Source organism: Pogonomyrmex barbatus, unplaced genomic scaffold (genome assembly GCF_055798465.1).
Source record: "Pogonomyrmex barbatus isolate J1 unplaced genomic scaffold, ASM5579846v1 scaffold4, whole genome shotgun sequence".
In the NCBI taxonomy this organism is placed as follows: Eukaryota; Metazoa; Arthropoda; class Insecta; order Hymenoptera; family Formicidae; genus Pogonomyrmex; species Pogonomyrmex barbatus.
In genome coordinates, this window is record NW_028297138.1 from 1,178,625 (window position 1) to 1,194,481 (window position 15,857).

Here is a 15,857-nt window from a genome sequence, read left to right on the forward strand (position 1 = left end):
CTTCTGGTCAAATATTATTACTCACTTTTGTTAAGTAGCTGATTTATTGGTACTTCTTGACAATGTTTCGTGTGAATCTCGCTATTACTGATAACGACTGGCCATGACGAAGTATAATAGAACTGCCCTGTTACGTATTGTGACTGCCTGCTCTCGATGATTTAGCGACCGTTTTTATAGTAGTCTAGTAGCGTTTCATCGCATTATAATTCTAAATCGGCCATATATGGTCACAATAGTGCGCTCTCACAAATTCCTCGTTCGCACTTTGCATTGGAATTTGCAGACTTGCTTTTACATACTTGCATTTCCAGCGTTTGCGTAGCACCGTCCGGCTATTCCGAGATTCGAGAATGATCGTGAAGATAAGAAATAATGAAGATATATATATATATATATATATATATATATATATATATATATATGTAAGAAGTAATTCGGTACAACACCCCTCACTCACCGAGAAAGAAAAACGGAGTTTTTCGCATTACAAAATTTTTCGCGAATTATGTTATAATCGTTTAGTTTAAATTTTAAAATCGTGAACTTTTGTTTCTCCAGATGCCTGAACTTATTGTGCAGTTCGCTGTTTTTACTTACATTTTTCGCTTTTTTTTTCTTATAATTATACTTATTATACCTATTACAATTATAATTATTAATATTCCGCTGAAACCAATGGGATAGATAAAATGTGTGTTTTGGAACACATTTGGCTCCATCTAATTGCTTATTTAATTCATTTATTTTTATATTTAATTTTGTTAATTCTAACGGGTCTTTTATTATCGGTCGCAGTTTTTTTTTCTGTGAGCTGTTTTGCATCTTTGATATCTTTCGATATTAACGTTAAATTGTATTCCGGTAAATGTGCTCGTACATAACGGATCGCTATTTGTCGTCGCGTGAGTATCGTTATTTCTGGCGTCGTTAGTTTACAATCGCCATTTAATTTTACTTTATCTATATTTACCATTTATATTACCATTTATTTCTAGTTTTCTTGCTTCCGACTTATCACATTGAATTTCTATTTTTTAGTTTACTTGTGCGGAATATAGCCACGCTTGTGGTTCCGTTAACCATAACGTTAACCATAATGAGGTATCGGAAATTATACGTCCTTGTTCGCAATTCTGGAGCTGTTCGGACACATTTATATAAATTTGCACTTCACATGACGCGTCCATACTTATGTGATAGAGGGGAAAATTTCGTTTGCACATGTAAGTTTGATCGTTTTGCACGCACGTATTTAATTCACGCTCTTCCAATAATATATAATGATGATTTTCTTTATCTACTGCTATTAAGGCGTGATTTATCCGTTTAAATGAAAAGATATTCGCGTGTTCGCGTATCGGGAACAGTATCGGTTTTATTAATTTAAATGTCGGGAAAGCGATTACTGGAAATCATTTAAATGTCTGTTTTATCGTAGTATGCATTTATAATCACATATTTCTGGATAGTACGTCAATTTTCTATACTAATTTTAAATGGAAAGTGTTGTCCTTCCGTTAGCTGTATGTAATTGCGGCTTCTCGCAATTCCCTTATGATATTCTCGAGTGATAATAGGCGGGTTTGCACTGTCTTTTGCTAATGATAGATAATCAATGTTCTCGACATCTTTGATCAGGTCTGTCATTATTGTGTTTAGTATTAGTAAAATTTCAACCTCTCGCTGCGTGTATTGCAATTTCATTCGCGCTGTCACATTTTTTAGCCGATCTTCATTATAACTTAGTTAGTTTCTAATTCATCTATCGTGGCCTATCGTGGCATTGATAATTTTTAACTGGTTTTTTGCAGTTTGTTGTAAGATTTGTTGATTGTTTCGCAATAACTGCATTTGCTCGTCTATATGTAGCGCGTCATCGACATTCATCATACCAAATAATGTTTTGCTCATCGTACCAATCGCATCTAATAATCCTCTTTTGCTGTCAGAAGTTTTATATACTTTGTAAGCGTGCTAATAGTGTTGTTAGTTTCTCGTTGTCCCTATGCAGTAGGATATTTTGGCAAGTAAATTTGACTGGTCCAATAATACTTTTGCATCGCTGGTTCGTCTGTTCTAAGTAATCTTGTAATTGTTGTGCTCGTATTCCTAGAGCGGTAGTATTTAATTTGATAACTAGCTTCCATGTAGTTTGTGCCTGATTCATAAATCCGATTTCTTCGAAATATATCCCAGGATGATGGAAAAAACTTTTTATTTCAAATGGCGTTTTCTCCTGAATTTCTTTAGTGCCTATGATGGCCCATAAAGTTATTCTAGAATTATAATAAGATTTCTTAACAATTTTTGCTGTCGTAGTGGACTGACGCGTATTCTTTTATTCCTCAAGATATAGTTACTCTTATTTCGTTCTTCACTATATCTTTTCTTAGACTCTGGTGTCTATCTTTTGACTTCGGGATATCCTTTTCAAGACAACACCCGTCTTTTTCATTATATTAATTAGTTGTTTCTCGTGGGTTGTTGCTAACGGGTGCTCTTGGCGATGTCTCCTCGCAATGCAAGTTTCGTTTTTTAGTAGTTCGCCCGTGTTTGACGTACGCGAGTTAAATGAGGAAGTCATAGATGATTTTTTTTGAACACAGATATTTTCAATGCAGATACAATTTCCTATGTTTCGGATAGTGCTCAGAGTGCTATCGTTTCTCAGGATTCTGGAGAGGAAAGTATTTGGCGCGAATATTTCATTATGTTTCGTGGGGGTCTTTTTAATTTGACGCGTGACAACTTTGAACGCTGTGATATCCCAATATCATCAAATCTTTTGCCTACGGATTCTCTTATGGGCATCGGTGAAGATTCTAGTGTAATTGAGAGTGTTTTTGATGGTGAAACGGATGATGATGCTCCTCAGTCCGCATGATCATCGGAGTCTTCCCGTTTTACTACTTCTCCCGGGCCCATTGATAGTGATTTTCCGGAGGAGGTGGTTCTTCATGAAGACTTGTTATTCGATTTTCCGGAGAAGGAGGAATTTGAAAATCTTTCCTTTCTTAATTAATTCGGGATTAACCCTTCCACTCAGTTACTTTAGTTTTTTGCTTGTTTCGTAGTGTTTAGCAAGCTTGTTTTTTTTTGTGTGTGTAGTGCGCAAGTTTTATTTTATTCTTAGTGTATAGTTTTGGATATTCTCTGGGCGCTTCCTTGAAACCCTATTTTGGTGAGTTTTCTTATTTCTATTTTTATTTATTAGTTTTAGTTTTCCGCGAATGCTTTCATTCGATTTGCATGCATAGTTATCGTACGGCGGCTCATTTTTATTTTGTAATTTACTTCGGACAATTTGTCGATAATTATGTACGGTCCGATCCATTATGCTTCTAATTTTTTTGAGCGTCTTCGTCTAACTCTCTCATCGTATAATAGAACCTGTTTGCCTATTTGAAATGTTTTCATCCTCGCTTTTCAGTCATAGTAGTGTTTTGATTTTACCTTTTCTTATTTTACACATTTTCTCGCTTGGTTCGTTGCACGGATCTTCTCTCGTAATTCTTGTACGTAATCATAAGAATAAGTCATCTTCGGCAGTTTAGTCAGGGCTGGTAGTTCCGCCCGTAAATTAATTCGAATAGTGTGAATCCTGTCGCAGTGTATGGCGTTGTATTATACGCAAACATTGCGTAGGGTAGCCATTCGTCCCAATCTGTTTGTTTTTCATTTGTGTAATGTCGAAGATATTCTGCCAAAGTGTGAGCGTTCTAATGCTCCATTATTTTCGGAATAGGCTGTAGTTTGAATCTTTTTGATTTTCAACAACTTGCATGTATTTTTAAATATTTCATTCATGAAATTCGTGCCTTGATCAGTTAAAATCTTTTTAGGAATCCCGTATTCGGCAATTATTTTGGTGACAAAGACTTTTGTCACCGTGTTTGCTTCTTGATTCTCTATTGGAATTGCTTTACTAAATTTCGTTAAATTATCTTAAAAAATTAAGATATATTTTTTCCGGCATTCGTAATGGGTAGTGGTCTCACTATATCAAGCGCACATTTTTCGAACGGTTTTTTCGGTGTGTCGATAATGGCAGTTTTGGTTTTTTGGTTTAATTTATTTTGGTTTAATTTATTTTTCTTATTTTGATTTAATTTATCTTGGTTTAATTTATTTTTCTGACAGAGTTCGCATTTATTAATGTAATCTTCCGTCGCGCGTTATATCGTGCCAATTATGTAATAGTTTAATTCGGTTCAGTTTAGTTCGTGCGATTCCTTGATGTCCCCCTATCGACGCATCATGATATTCATAAAGTATTTTTCGCTTCTCTTCTGCAGTGTATTCTCGTTTTATCTCTTCCTCTCTTTCTTTGTCATCGTTTCTCTCTTCGTCGTGTGCGACGCTGTTTAATTGTGAATCAAGAATAATCGGGTTTCTACTTAACGTATTCGCGTTTATATTTCCTTTGCCTGCCTTGTGAATAATTTCGTAATACTCTTCTAACTTGAGTCTCCACTGTATCAATCTAGATCCAGGGTCTGTAACGTTGAACAGCCAAACTAATGGTCGATGATCGGTGATTATTTTAAATTTCGTTCCGTATAAATACGGTCGGAAGTATTTAATTTCCCATACCTATCGCTAGAAGCTCTTTCTCAGTCGTATATTATAATTTCGTTCTGCTTTATTCAATACTCTGCTGGCATAGGCTATTGGGCGATCCTGACCTATCTGTCCTTGTGATAATTATAAATAAATATTGCTCCGATAGCGTAATCAGACGCGTCGGTGGTTACTAAAAATTCCTTAATAAAATCTGGATAATTTAATATTGGTGCCGTAATTAATTTTTCCTTTAATGTCTGGAAAGGATATTGTTGCTCAATACTTCAATTAAATTTTTCCTCTTTTTTTATTAATTTTGTTAGAGATTTGGCAGTTTTCGAAAAAATCTCTTGAATAAATTTTCGGTAATATCCGGCTAGTCCTAAAAATGACTGTATATCTTTCACCTTTTTTGGTATCGGAAATTTTTCTATCGCCTGCAATTTGCGAGGATCAGGTTGTATCCCATTTTCCGTAATAATATGTCCTAGATACGTAATTTCTTTTCTGAGAAATTCGCATTTATCCGGTTGCAACTTGAGATTATGGCTCAATCATTGCATTATTTCAGTTAGTCGTTTATTGTGTTCGTTCAATGTCGCACCGTATATATCGTATATACCGTATATTACTATATTACTATATCAAGATAAACTAGACATCTGAGTCCTTGAATTCTAATTAACACCGAGTTCATTAGCCGTTGAAATATCGCGGGCGCGTTTTTAAGTTCGAACGGCATTCTATTAAATTTGTAGTGTCCATGTAGAAAAAACATGTTTTATGTTCTTCCTCTTGTAGAAAAAACATGTTTTATGTTCTTCCTTCATAGGAATTTGATGATATCCGGATGCGAGGTTTAATGTTAAAAAATACTTTGCATTTCCCAGTTGATCTAGAATCTTGTCTGTTATATTTGGTAGTGGAAAAGAGTCTCCGATTGTTAGATCCGATTGTTTAATTTTCGAAAATCTACTACGATGCGTAGTTTTTGTTTCTCGGATGCATTCACTTTTTTGGGTACTACTAGCAATGGCACAGTCCATTGACTTGTACTGTGATGTATTATTCCGTCATTTAACATTTTTTCAATCTGCCGATTTACTTCTGCCTTATGTTTCTTCGGCAATCTATAAGGTCGCACATTTACAAGCGCGCTATCACTACATGTATTTATTTCATGTGCTATTATTGTAGTGTAAGTCAGTGAATCGTTCTCTGAAATATATCGCAAAAGTCAGAGCATATTTGCATATTTTTAATACCTTTTTTTCTTCGTGATTTAGATGTTCTGTTTGTAGCGATTTTTGTAAGCATTCCTGCCGTGACTGTACAGTACGGCCGTCGCTCTCGTGTAGCGTGAGCATCTCCGCGACGTCATTCACGGTGTCTAATGTTACGCTCGGCATAATTTTAATGATTTCGGTAGTTGTATTAATTATGCTTATTGGATAGATATCAGAATAATCGAGTTCTACCAGATAACTATTAATAAATACTCTTGGTTTAGTTTTTTCAGTTTCACTATTCCAATCTAATTTTATTAGTAATAGCTTGTACAATGGTTTCACTGCGAGGCGTTAGAATATACTTTTGTGAGGATGCAATTTTAAGTTCACAGCTTCCTATTCGCAATATTTGATTTGCATGATCACATTTTGCTCGGTGTTTCTTTAAGAAATCTATACCGAGAATTCCTTCGTGAGCGACCGGGAAGTCATTTTTTACTACATACATGGTGTATCTTATTTCCTTATTTCCGAGGACGATCGTAGCTCGAATTTTATAGAGAGTGTGAATCTTGTGTCCTGTTACGCCAGTGAGGGCTATTTGTTCCTCTCGTACTGGCATATTCCCTTTTAAATTTCCCACTTTAACAAGTGTTAGAGTAGCACCCGTATCCAACAAGAAATTCATTTTTCCTTTTTTCATTTTCTTTATTGACAAGGTTACCAGATCTAGAGTAGCGCTGACTCGTGCCTTGCTGGTTAGCTGAGCTACTTGATCGCTCTCACGCTGCTTGCGTTGTTCTTATCTTTCTGCTTTTCTCCTCTTCTTCTTCGCTACTACTAAATGATAATTCTGCGTCTTCTTTGCACGTTTCGTTTTTTTTTTTGCTCTTACCGTAGTATTTACTTGTCCTCTCGCTTCTCTTGTTTCGGTCGTCTCATCTGTTTTCTTTCTCATCCATTGGGTTTTGACCAGCATTCTTTTTTATCGTGTCCCGCCTTTTTACAATTTACGCAATATTTTTCTATCGCGTTTACGCTGAAGGGTTTTTCGGCTCTAGGTAAAGAAAATCGGTTCATGTATTTACTCGACAATCTCGTCCGATATGTCTGATTTTTCCGCATTTTTGGCATTGCGATAATTTATTTTCGCGAGCGGGTGTACTGTACGTACTGTATTCACTTTTGCACGCCCAAAATTGTTCATTGGTCCTTTAAATTTCTCTTCCGTGTTCGCGCTTGCGATGGCGTCTTGCAGCGTTGTATAATGTTGTGATCGTACTAATAGCTTTATATCGTCCAGCAATTCGAGCTGAAAACTGCATAGAGCCTGCTGCTGTATGGTTTCCAAGATCACTCGTTTACTTTCTATTGTGTTATTTCGACCTTCTATCATAGCTCTATAGCTAGTTTGTCCGTATGCAATCCGAATGCTCTTGCCGATTCTCTGTTTTTTTATTTTAGCGTATTGAATTCTAGTTGCAAGTGTGCAGTTGCAGTGTGTACTTTTCTTGCTAAGATAACAAACTTCTAACTTTCTTTTCAACTGAACAAAGTCGCGTATATATCTCGAGTTTGAAAATCAGTCATAGCTCTGCCTTTTGATTTAGTGCGTAGTATCGCTTCTAGTAGTGTTCCTACCTTCATCGGATTCGTATTCTTCATAGCGTATGAGGCGGCACTCAAGAATTCCGACAGCTTATGAGAAGTTTCATCGAATTCCGGAGTCATATTGCGAGCTTCTTTTAATCGTAGATATCCCGCTACGGTCTCGGGTCGGTTTCGTATATCTTCGAGTGTTCGTCCGTAAGTTATGTCTAACGGTTCGTCATAGGGTTGTATCCTGTGTATTCGTCGTTCATAAGGCACTTGTGTGAGTCAGTCTTCATTATGGTCGAAAACCGTAACTTCTAGTCGACCCATTCGGTCTTGTAGCGTGCGAATTCCTTCTAGCAACACGTCTAATATTGATTCTTTATCATTGTTCGGTTCTGATTGCTCTACCCTGCTGCGCGAAGGACCTGCCGAAGCTCTGAGATATTCTATCTCCGTGTCTACTTCTGCGCGGGTTATTTCTGGTTTCCTAGTTTCCTCGTCACGAGGTGCACGTAATTGTTGTTCCGCCATGTTTCTACGCTCGAAGTTGTGCGGAGTCGTAATTCTTCCGGATCGAAAACGCTATCGTCATAAGATGTTAGCGAGAATCTCTGTTAGCGAACTCTCTCCGTTGTGAATTGTGGCTCTCGTTTCTTTCAGAACGTCTCGTTCTGGGATGCAGTCTATGTTCGTCCATTGGGTCCGATATTAGGTTCTCGTCTATGTCGTTGAACGGAAATACTCGCTCAATAATTATGTGTAAATGGAGCACTGGCTCAGGTGAGCTCTCATCCGAGTGTCGCGCTTCTAAATTTCGACACACGATATCGTGGATATCATGTATAGCTTCTTAGACTACACGCACGAGGGTGACAGGACTTCGCGCTCTTTGTGTTCGCTCGCCGTGTAACTACGATATATTTCTAAGGAGTCGGTTTCTATTTATCTCTCCATCCGACATCGACGCTATCGCTTGCTTATATGATTTTTGATACGATTTTTTCACTTACAATATCGCTGCTAGCTTCATGCTGCTTCGTTGTCGCGTGTTGTTGTCGTAGGTCGTGCCTTCTCCGGTGTCACTGATATACACTCGCTAGCTGCTCTACCTGTCTTTGTCGACTGGTATCGATGTACGTTGAGCGATGCTGGCTTGCTGCTTTGCCGCCGCTGATAATTGCAGGATTGTCCTAGGTCGGCATTCAGCTATTCTTTTCGTATTCTTTTGATTGTAGGCTTGTTATTTTCTGATGGAGCCTTCTCCGTCCGCCTGTTTTCCACAGGTCTTGTAATTTGAAAAAGTTTCTTCTGCCTGCAGCCTTGGAGCTAATATTGCAGGTCTTATGGAAGTTGCCAGAAAAGCTTTTTCTCTTTCTGCTCATTTTATCTGCTAGGCTTACCCTCGATTTCTGCTGGCTCGGTTGGCGATTATCCTTTCAGATGAATGAATCATGGGGATAATGCCGACAATCCCATCGCTGCCACCGAAATGTTGTAGCCCGGATTGGGTTACAAAATTGTATTTAGGGAAAGTCAGGTTTGCCGAGTTTTAGAAGTTAGAACTTCGAGTAGGATCGTAGGTGGAAGATTTTTCTGGTCAAATATTATTATTCACTTTTGTTAAGTAGCTGATTTATTGATACGGCTTCTTGACAATGTTTCGTGTGAATCTCGCTATTACTAATAACGACTGGCCGTAACAAAGTACAACTGCCCTGTTACGTATTGTGATTGTCCGCTCTCGACCGTTTTTATAGTATTCTAGTAGTGTCGCATTTCATCGCATTCTAATTCTAAATCGGACCATATATGGTCAAAACGACGCGCTCTCACAAATTCCTCGTTTGCGTTCTGCTTTGGAATTTGCAGATTTGCTTTTGCATGCTTGCATTTCTGGCGTTTCCGTAGCACCGTTTGGCTATTCCGAGATTCGAGAATGATCGTGAAGATAAGAAATAATGAAGATATATATATAAATAATATGTAAGAAGTAATTCGGACTACAACATCCCATTAAAAAGTTTTTCTCTTCTATTCCAAGTGGTAGGTTTAATCCTACTTAGAAAAAAATTATATTACGAAATTGCCATACCTAATTCAATTTTAGTTATACGTAACAAAATTAAACAATAAAATCTACGTCACAATACATCTACGTATCTTTGTATTTCTATTGAAAATTACCGTACTTAATAACCCAAATGATATTATTTGTATAATCAACAACTGACCCTCCTTAATATAAAAGATTTGATATCAAAAAAGGGACGCCAAATTATCTTATTATCTCGAAAATTAAATGTACAATTGCTTTTAAAAAATGTAAATCAATCAATGATTCGCATCTTTGTATTCCCATTGAAATCTTCTTATTCTAAAACCCAAGTGATAGTAGCTTTAATTCTTTTTCAAAATTATATGATCACTGTATCAGATTTTACTGATATTGATGATATGATAAATAATATAATAAATAGGAATATATACATATAATTACTTTCTTAATAAAATTGCATAACATATATTTCGAAGTTTTCTTAAAAATTCGAAATAATTAAAAATGTATTGTGCTTTTAGCAATGAAAACATTATGAAAACATTATGAAAATATTATGAAAAACTTATTATAGGATTTATCTAAATCGCGTTTATTTAAATATTCAAGATTATTTAATGTAACCTTTTATTGCGATGTAATAAGAAAGCTGAAAGCTTAAATCATTTATTGTAGACTAGGACTAACAGTTTTTGCGCATAGAACGCGGCAAAGTTTGCAGCGCAGCAGAAGTTGCCGTAATAGCCAATCATTAGAAAAGTACTTAAAAAAAGGTAAAGAAAAGATGTCAAATATAGCAGCGCGCTTGAAGTTAAATCTGTTGTACCAAGAAATAAAATCTATCTGGCGACATCTTTTATTTAAAAAAAATAGAATAAGTGATATATACTTTTGTATCTTCATTGAAAAATTCTTCATTGAAAATCTTTTCATTCTAATTCATGTGGTAGTAATTTTAATTCTTTGAAAAAAGTTATGTTATGAAATTGCCTAACTCAACCCTAGTTGTGATCAAATTAAAAAATAAAATCTAAGTGATATCTTTGTAATCTTTATATTTTTATTGAAAAATCTTTCTATTCTAATCCAAGTGGTACTTTAATTTAAAAAAAAATTGTTTCCACATTTACCAATTAAACTCAAATGGTTTCATTTGTATCATCTCAAATGATATCATTTGTATAAAAAATTTGATATCAATTACTGGCGCCAAGTTATAATCCTATTTTTAAAATTATTCTACTAATGCCAAATGATATTTTCTTAAAAGAATAAAACTAAAATCTAAGTATATATATCTCTCCACTCATTTAAATAACATACATTATTTGTATAAAAGATTTGATATTAATAAAGCGTCAAGTTATAATCCCATTTCCTCGACAACTAATAAATATATTATTTAACTAAATTAGCAAATTATGTATCTCGAAATTGTAATGAAATCGAAAAAGATAAGGCAATAAGAATCCAATGCGGTAATTGGTGCGTGACAACTTATTAAAAAAATATAATTTGTATACACAGTATAATTTGTTAACACCGAAGTAAAAATTTGTGATATAAGATCGAATATAAAGGTAATCCGAACGTTTCGGCTCTGTATTGAGCCATTTTCAGCGAGAATAAAATCGAAAAAAAATCGAAAAAAACTCAGAAATTATAAGTTGAAAGATTACATAGCCGTGATTGATTTTATGTCTCTGTGGCAACAATCATTCGTAGACTGGATGTGGTGAGTGCTCATAATGGTTTCCATGCCGGTTAGCATAAAGTCAATCAACAGATTACCCATGTGTGAGCAACTCATTACTTGTAAGAAATTAGAAGTGAGATTTAAATACCATCGATTGACAACTCACCATACAGGCACATATCCAATCATTTGTCAGACACTTAGGAGTCAGATAGCAGTCAGATCGGAAAGCACGGTTCTTTTTTTTTTTATAAGGCGACACAACAGACATAACAGTCCAATTAAAAATATTTAAAAAAAATGACCAAATTAAAAATAACGAACTAAAATACGTGTGGTCATCACGAGTCAAGCTAGTAAAATGACGGAGCAGTAGAAAAACAATTGTAATGATAGATAAATATAAGATGTCAGCCACAAACAAGAACAAATAAACGGTGATAGAAGAAAAATGTTTATAATTTTTGTATGATCGAGATGTAAGCGTAGTGTAAGAATTCTGTATCTTTTTGCAGATTGAGGTTGTTAACTTCACTAAATATTATGCATATTATTTACATCCTATTCTAATCCAAATGATACTAGTTTTAATTCTTTAAAAAAAAATTTGTTTCTACATCAATTCAACTCGAATGATATTATTTGTATAAAAGATTTGATATCAATAACTGACATCAATTTATAAGTTATAGTCCTATAAAGATTGAGTTACCTTATGCAAGTTATACATTTCATTTATATAAATTAAAAGATTTGGAATACAACTACTTTTAAAAATAAAATCCAAGTGATAGCTTTAATTTAATATTTAATAGAGTATCTTTAATTTAAAAATAATAAAATCCAAATGACATATATCATTCTACCTATTTAAGACTCTTCCTTTTCTAACCCAAGTGGTAATAATTATTTAGTTTTTAAATATTATTATATCACAAAATTGTTTTACTCAACCTAAGTTATTATCACAAAGAGTTAAAGGGTAACAGTACAAAATGATAAAATTTTATTTAAATAAAAAATTTTTTATGTAGAAACGCTTGGCGCTGCTCGACCGAGTAAGGAAAATAATGAAAATGAAAAATGTTACGTCCAGACCCCGGAATTATTATTTAAAGATTGAAGGGATGGGGCAAGGAAGGACATACCGAATATCCTCTCGCAGGTGACCGCTCTGGAGCGTGCCTGAGAGTCGAACGCACCGTACAGGTCAGCCGATGCGGGTCAACGTCTTGAAAAAGACGCTATGACTCCGACTGCGTGACGTATGTCCGTCGGTTCGTTAATTTAGGCAAGAGAATTTAATCTCTTTTGCCTGAGATAGGACCATATGCGATCCCCGAGAGCGGGAACGAAAGAGTTATCTTAAGAATGAATAAATTGATTTATTATTAAAGTAAACATTTAATTAATTAATGTGAAACGAACAAAATACAAAATTAAAACACAAATACTTAAACATAAAGAAGAAATGGTACGCATAATGATTACTCGATAGTTAATGGTAACGGTCTTTCGAATGGGCGCATGAGAGTGGAAAAAAATAAAATTGCATGTAAGTGTAGCACGCAGATTACAAAAGTGCGGAGGTTGTCGGGCATGACAGTTCGGGATAAGACTCTACGTTAATTTATTTAAAGCCATGCCCAGTTTTTACAATATAAGTGAATAAAAATAATAGAATAATTTAAATAAACATTTATGTAAGTGTAAAAATGTTAAATCTTAAACACGATAGGCTCAGAAAGGTAAGTGAGGGAGGAGGGGAGCAAGAGGAAACGATTGGTATTTAAGTGATGATGAGTAGATTACAGAGCATATTAATCCATGCGACTTACTACTGCGATGATTACAAAGAAATGTCGTTGCAGGTGGATCGGCTAGAGACAAGCGGGAGTCGGAATCAGCGGTCAGCGGTTGGTTCTCTGCAGGATGCTCCTGGGGTTCCGCAAGGAAGTAGAAAAAGCAAAGGTGTACAAAAAGGAACACTCCCGTTCGAATGTAAATAAAATGATGATTAAAAGAAGTTACTGGTTTATTTTAATTTACCCGATATTAAAGTTTTAATAATTAAATCTTAGCGAGAATCGACAAAGCTAAACCGAGAGTTAAAAGCGAATGCGAATGCGAACGAAGGTGAATGCACACGTATGTCCATAAAAAGGTTTAAGATTGTTCGTGAAAAAACGGATCAAAGCGCGTGAATACTGCCGGTCAAAAAGTAAGTGCAAAGGTGCGTTTCCTGCGGGGAAGATCTTAAAAAGCTGTCGCAGGGATGCGGCTTCGGTTCGAAATTAAGAGTATCTCACGGGTTTTTAACAAATAGGAATTAACGAGTCATTAAGGATGTGAGGGAAGTTAACCTATCATAGTTCTGAATTTTTAGGGAGAATAGTTAGGTAGTCTCTGGTAGGTAGGGTCTGAGTCTCTATTAATATCTTAATATTTGTGGCTGAATGGGTCGAATAGTCGACGGATTAAACAACTGACGCCACGAAGGCGGCTATTCGAGTACGCAACCTGCCATGAGAGAAAACAGGTACCTACTTTGACAATTTATGATTTTCCATCGTCGCCAGTGCACTAAGGGTTTCTTTGCGTTCGACATATGGCTGTCAAGTGTTATTTTAGCTTAGTTACAATTCAATCGGGTTTTATAGTTTATTTGTTAGTTCGAAAAGCAAGCCCTCAACAGTCTGAGGTTCATGTGTTCGGCAGACTGGCGTTCACAGAGCTTGAGCTCGTAAAAATTATTTTAATTTATTATTCAGAATGATTTTTTATGCTGTATCGGAACTCGCCCATTCGCTCTGAAAAGAGAGAAGAACCGTGAAGTCCACCGGATGTAACAAAAAACATATAATAAAATTATCTGAATGTTATAAATAAAGACAAGGTTAATTGTTTAATATTATAATGGTAATAATAACTATAGTAAAGTCTACATTTAAATCTAATTGCTTTTTTTACAACTCATAATGAATGCAATAAGTTAAAATTAAAATCCTACATTTAATTCTAATTCGTACAACCATGTAACTTGATCACATGCAATTTACACTGAACGCAAGAAATTAAAACTAAAATCCTATATTTAATTTTAGTTGCATAATACAAACGCTGATGAATATTTTTACTCTTATTTCTTTTTTTTATGTATTTGAAGATCTGAGCAGCGCCAAGTGTTTCTACATAAAAAATTTTTTATTTAAATAAAATTTTATTATTCTGTACTGTTACTTTTTCTTTGTGATAATAACTTTGTGATAATTATCTTTGTGATAATTCTTTGTGATAATAACTTAGGTTGAGTAAAACAATTTTGTGAAATAATAATATCAATTACAAAATTGCTTTTTAAAAAAAAGGTAAAAAAGGATGTCAAGTAAAGGGACATATGTGCCTTACGAGCGGAGATATTGCTATACAAAGTCCGATTCGTTTTTAAATTTTTACTTTAAGAAACGTCATCATTATTATTTGTGTAAAAGATTTGATATCAATAACTGGCGCCAAGTTATAATCTTATAATTTTAATTGCATTAAACTGCAAGTCCACTTTAGCCAAATTTTTCCATGCAAGCGCTACATAAAAGCGATGCATATAGCGACGTTTTCAGGTTATTTCTGAAAAATGCGATTTTGTAAAATAACTTTATTATATATGGTTGAATTTGGTATAAAATTCCCTTTAATTTTTATTCTTAGGAAAAATTACGTAAAATAATAAGGGGAGTGGGGGTAATTTTAAAAATATTAAATTTTTGAAAAATCTAAATACACATTTATAAAATACATAAGAAATAATACAAGTTTTGTTTGAAACATTTTTTTATATATCTCATGATTGATAATTGATGAAAATCAAAAATATAGGTTAGCCTTTGAGGGGTTGTTTTACCCCTGAAAACTGCGATTGGGCACCTATAAAAAAATACGTCTCTTAGATTTTTGTATTTAATAACATTTCAAGGAGAATCAAATCGGTTCCGGATAGTTGTGACAGGCCCTTTGTTAGATTATATTTTTTGAGAATAAAAAATATTATCAAAAATATTACCATTATCTTTTAATTTGATTTTTTCCCACTATACTTAAGACTCTTTTTTTTACTTTTTTATAAAAAGATAATTTTATAGTGATATCAGATGTTTTATAGTATTAACCATTTTTGTGCTCGAAAAGCGCGTCTATAATTGACATCTTTTATACTTGATATTTTTTTTTTTTCTATAATACGCACGATAACAAACAGGATAGAGGACGAAACAGCGAACGAGATAGCATGCTTGCTCTTTTTCCACGTCCGATTGGCGGTCGACGATGTCATTGAGTTTTGCAGCGAATTGACAATTAGTGATAGTTTGTTTCGGAGTGATGTTTGTGTGCCATAATTTATCTTGTAGGTAAGTTCTAAGAAGCAATATGGGTACTGTCATTTTGAATGCATGTATTTTTCATTGTGTTGTACTTTTACGTATATATTTTTATGTATATATTTTTTCGGGAATCAAAGCTGAAAATATCCAAATACTATGATCTATATTCAACCCGATGTCTAGACTCTATTTTCAAAGACTTTATTTACGTTCTGCAAATGCTTCTTACGGCGGAAATTGCAATCGTACAAGGGCAATGATGTTTCTTAAAGTAAAAATTTCCGAATTTCCGGACTTCGCGTCATAATATCTCTATTTGTAGGAGACTCGTACGA

General features: G+C 34.6%; 2 protein-coding genes across 30 annotated transcripts in view; both read right to left on the bottom strand.

Annotated features, from left to right (window-relative positions):
* Positions 1–15,857, bottom strand: part of pHCl-1 (pH-sensitive chloride channel 1) — a 1,184,550-nt gene that overhangs the window by 943,437 nt on the left and 225,256 nt on the right. The window lies entirely within an intron of this gene.
* LOC148935570 (uncharacterized) overlaps positions 1–15,857 on the bottom strand; it is a 33,735-nt gene that overhangs the window by 9,259 nt on the left and 8,619 nt on the right. The window lies entirely within an intron of this gene.